Below are 5,232 nucleotides of genomic sequence, written 5' to 3' on the forward strand. Positions count from 1 at the left end.
CCAGCACGAACGTTCGGCGTGCCTTAAGCGCTGGGCTACTTGCAATGCTTGCCAGAAGAAAGGCCACGTAGCCTCCACGTGTCATTCGCCAAAGAATGCTCAGGATATGGACAAGGACGTAAACTGTGTGACTCCAATACTTGTGACATCCCCAAGTTGTTTATCGAGTTAAGGGTTTTTCGCCAAGCGATCCGGCTACAGGTCGACACAGGTGCCGCAGCAACGTTATTGTTGTTGTTGTGGTCTTCAGTCCTGAGACTGGTTTGATGCAGCTCTCCATGCTACTCTATCCTGTGCAAGCTTCTTCATCTCCCAGTACCTACTGCAACCTACATCCTTCTGAATCTGCTTAGTGTATTCATCTCTTGGTCTCCCTCTACTATTTTTACCCTCCACGCTGCCATCCAATGCTAAATTTGTGATCCCTTGATGCCTCAAAACATGTCCTACCAACCGATCCCTTCTTCTGGTCAAGTTGTGCCACAAACTCCTCTTCTCCCCAATCCTATTCAGTACCTCCTCATTGGTTATGTGATCTACCAATCTAATCTTCAGCATTCTTCTGTAGCACCACATTTCGAAAGCTTCTATTCTCTTCTTGTCCAAACTATTTACCGTCCATGTTTCACTTCCATACATGGCTACACTCCATACAAATACTTTCAGAAATGACTTCCTGACTTCCTGACACTTAAATCTATACTCGATGTTAACAAATTTCTCTTCTTCAGAAACGCTTTCCTTGCCATTGCCAGTCTACATTTTATATCCTCTCTACTTCGACCATCATCAGTTATTTTGCTCCCCAAATAGCAAAACTCCTTTACTACTTTAAGTGTCTCATTTCCTAGTCTAATACCCTCAGCATAACCCGACTTAATTCGACTACATTCCATTATCCTCGTTTTGCTTTTGTTGATGTTCATCTTATATCCTCCCTTCAAGACACCATCCATTCCGTTCCACTGCTCTTCCAAGTCCTTTGCTGTCTCTGACAGAATTACAATGTCATCGGCGAACCTCAAAGTTTTTATTTCTTCTCCATGGATTTTAATACCTACTCCGAATTTTTCTTTTGTTTCCTTTACTGCTTGCTCAATATACAGATTGAATAACATCGGGGAGAGGCTACAACCCTGTCTCACTCTCTTCCCAACCACTGCTTCCCTTTCATGTCCCTCGACTCTTATAACTGCCATCTGGTTTATGTACAAATTGTAAATAGCCTTTCGCTCCCTGTATTTTACCCCTGCCACCTTTAGAATTTGAAAGAGAGTATTCCAGTCAACATTGTCAAAAGCTTTCTCTAAGTCTACAAATGCTAGAAACGTAGGTTTGCCTTTCCTTAATCTTTCTTCTAAGATAAGTCGTAAGGTCAGTATTGCCTCACGTGTTCCAGTATTTCTACGGAATCCAAACTGATCTTCCCCGAGGGCGGCTTCTACTAGTTCTTCCATTCGTCTGTAAAGAATTCGTGTTAGTATTTTGCAGCTGTGGCTTATTAAACTGATTGTTCGGTAATTCTCACATCTGTCGACACCTGCTTTCTTTGGGATTGGAATTATTATATTCTTCTTGAAGTCTGAGGGTATTTCGCCTGTTTCATACATCTTGCTCACCAGATGGTAGAGTTTTGTCAGGACTGGCTCTCCCAAGGCCATCAGTAGTTCCAATAGAATGTTGTCTACTCCTGGGGCCTTGTTTCGACTCAGGTCTTTCAGTGCTCTGTCAAACTCTTCACGCAGTATCGTATCTCCCATTTCATCTTCATCTACATCCTCTTCCATTTCCATTCAACGTTATTGAATACTCAAATCTATGTTAGTTTAGGTCCCAATGGTTCAAATGGCTCTAAGCACTATGGGACTGAACATCTGAGGTCACCAGTCCCCTAGAACTCAGAACTACTTAAACCTAACTAACCTAAGGACATCACTCACATCCATGCCCGAGGCAGGATTCGAACCTGCGACCGTAGCAGCAGCGCGGTTCCGGACTGAAGCGCCTAGAACCACTCGGCCACAGCGGCCGGCTGTGAGTTTAGGCTCGCCATCATTGACACCAGTCACGCAGCAGCTGGTCAGTTATAGCAAATCGAATATTGCACTGTTGGGACAAATTACGGCATCTGCCCTTTACAAGTTGGTGGTTCGTTCCGTTACATTTTTGATGGCTGCCGATGCCGGCGTTGACAACTTGTTCGGGATGGACGAATTTCAAGCATATGGATTTTCTATCAGCGACGCACTTCACCTTGTGTCCTATCACGTACCGTATTCTCAACTGGTAACAGACTTGTTTTCAGTGCGTGTAGTGTGTGCCATGAATTTTTCTGCTCAGATTTATTCGAAATCCACGGCTCGGTCTCGTTCTTGTCGTGCACGTCGTATTCCGGTCGCCCTGAAGGATCAAGTGGAAGCACAGTTGGACAGAGTTCAATCTCTAGGGGTGGTGCAACCTGCTAGGTCTAGTGAATGGTTCTCTCTGCTGGTTGTTGTTCGGAAGCCGTCGGGAAAACTTCGCCTCTGTAGCAACTCCAGTGCTACTGTCAAATGTTTCTTTATGTCTGTTACTCATACTTCTGAGACGTAGGCTACGCACGGTTCTGTTTAAAAAGAATAGCTTGGTGTAATCATAGGGTTGAGCCGCACAGGTCTGTTTTCATACCCCGCAACTAATTCGCTACAAATAATAACCTGTAGCTATGATAATGTTCTATGTATTGGCTGGAACTGCGAGTTCATAAAATAGACAACAATATAAACAAAATTAAATGAATAATTTAATAACATGCGTTATATTTTAATGTCTGTAACTAACGTAAACAACAGAGAACTATGTTGAATAATGTTTATTCAAGAATAGATATCTCAAGTAAATGGGAAGTGGTCATACGACATTCAGAAAATCCTCACCGAATGCGCTTAAGTTACGTTGAGAGCTTTATGAGAATAGTAACAAAATCCCCAAACTAAATTGTAATCAAAGATACGTGAAAACTAAGTCCATATCGTAATCACAATACCCGAAATATTCACCAGCTTCAAACATTTCAGTGTTCAGCATGACGATTTACAAATTAACGCATGTGATACGAAGAATAGTAGCTCATACTCTATCCTCAGTTCTGAAAAATTTAGGGTCCTACATTGGAGCACATTCAGACCTCCTGAAATGTAAAGTCCCTTGAGAAATTAAAGCATGATAACGGACATTCACCACCCGTAACCTGTCACCTACTTCATCAAGAACCACACAATACCACAGACAGGGAAGCCTGCTTCCATCATTTCCCACAAAGTGAGCTCTTCATTCAAAAGTTCCAGTCTCCACCTGATTCTTGTAGTTTTCTGCTATTGTCTGCTTTTCCATTGGCTGAAGGCTGTCCCCACAATAAATACATCGTTTTTAAGCTCTACAGATATGATTTCTTTCAACATGACCACATCCTGGACTAAATTAATATATTATAATAATATTTAAATAAAGAAATGTCGTTAACACGCAGTTATACTCAGATCATTCAAATTTATAAGTAGTAGTCAGTTCATAAATAAATAAGCCAGCATCCTTGCGCAGGTATGCTCACAATAAATGACAACAGATTGTCGTTAAACATTGCTTAGTTATTTATGCCGTCTTGACTGAAGCGTGTTTTGGTTCTCTTTCCAATTCTGGTGTTCGCTAACACATGCGATCGACCACTTTTAAATTAGCACAGTTTTTAACAGAAATTGTAATGGAGGTTTAAATAAAGTTACTGACAAAATAGTAAACTGTTCATTAAATAACTACACAAGTATGACAATATGTGAGGTATTCGTGCTGTAGTCATTTTCTATGAAAGTTTGGAGATTGCAATGTTCTGACAAACATTTACGTAATAAAAAGTATATAAAAGACGTCATAAGTTAATAAATAAAACAGATGCAGGACGTGATTTTCTGGGATAGTAACTATCGTTCGACGCTATCACCTGACAAGGGGACCCTCCACACTGTAAATCACAGATTTTGATGCACTTCAAATATGTTGTAGAGGCACATACCTTGAGTACCTGGCTATCCGGTTTTTTAGCGACAGGTTTTGGTTTTTGAGAAAATCGGTTTTGAAGTTCATTGCGTGCTTTATATACCCGTAACATTACTTACGTTCCGAGCAAGTCAGCGTACCGCAGCGGTAAAGGTTTACGGCTACTGCGCTGGAGGTTGCCGTGTTCAAATCCTACTCGTGTACTGTTTCTTTTTTTTTTTTTTTCAAAATCGACCGAATTTTTCAATTTTATTTGAAAGAATATCAACAAACAGTGTAAGGTGTGCGGAATTATAAAGATATATTCAGTTATTGATTTTTTCTGTCATACAATATTACAAAATCTTATTTTTCATCGTCCACATTGCTTGATGTGCCAGAACAATATTGTGGGTGATACTTACCACAGAAAAAACCGAAGCACAAATTTTCGCAGCACCACGCTCATTTTATGAGAGCAACCGTCTTCCAGGTGCACCGTTTCTTCATGAGCGATACAGAGAAACACAATTCTTTTGCATTCAAAAAGATTTCTCTTTCATCCGCTAAATTCGATGCGAAAGATGCGTATCTAATCGTGCTTTAAAAATTAGATGCGCTGAATTGATGTAGGATTAGCGTAAGTAATTTTATCGAATTTTCCCTAGAAGTGGTTTCTCTATTGTCTTTCATCAAGTCGGGAGCATTCTGAATAAGATTTTCAACTGTCGGTAAACGTAAACATCGCAGGGCTGCCAATAAGGAGTGCACTTTGTTGGGACCACTTTCAGGGTGCAGGTGCTCGCTTTCCTTTCATCAGTGAATAGATGATCGTAAAAAGTTGAATCTGTTTGCCCTCCCCACGAATCGATAATGTAGAAACATTTTTTCTGTCCGACATACGGAAGAATTACAGAACGCAAAAATTCTTCGTTCAACAGTTTCGTGAACTTACCGGGTTTCGTGCAGGATACGACTACATTTCTGTATTTCCCAGTTAATTCGTCTACTCGTTTTTGAAGGTTAGGATCAAATTTTCCGGACGGTTCTTGCATACATAAAAAAATATGGGACCAGGTTTCGAACACGGTACCTGCAGTGCGGTAGCCGTGAACTTTTAGCGCTGCGCGACGCTCACTTGCTCGGAATATATTGCTACAGGTATACAGAGCGCGTAGTAAACTTCAGAATCGATTTTTTTCAAAAACCAAAGCCCGTCTC

This window comes from Schistocerca nitens, chromosome 2 (genome assembly GCF_023898315.1).
Source record: "Schistocerca nitens isolate TAMUIC-IGC-003100 chromosome 2, iqSchNite1.1, whole genome shotgun sequence".
Classification (NCBI taxonomy): Eukaryota; Metazoa; Arthropoda; class Insecta; order Orthoptera; family Acrididae; genus Schistocerca; species Schistocerca nitens.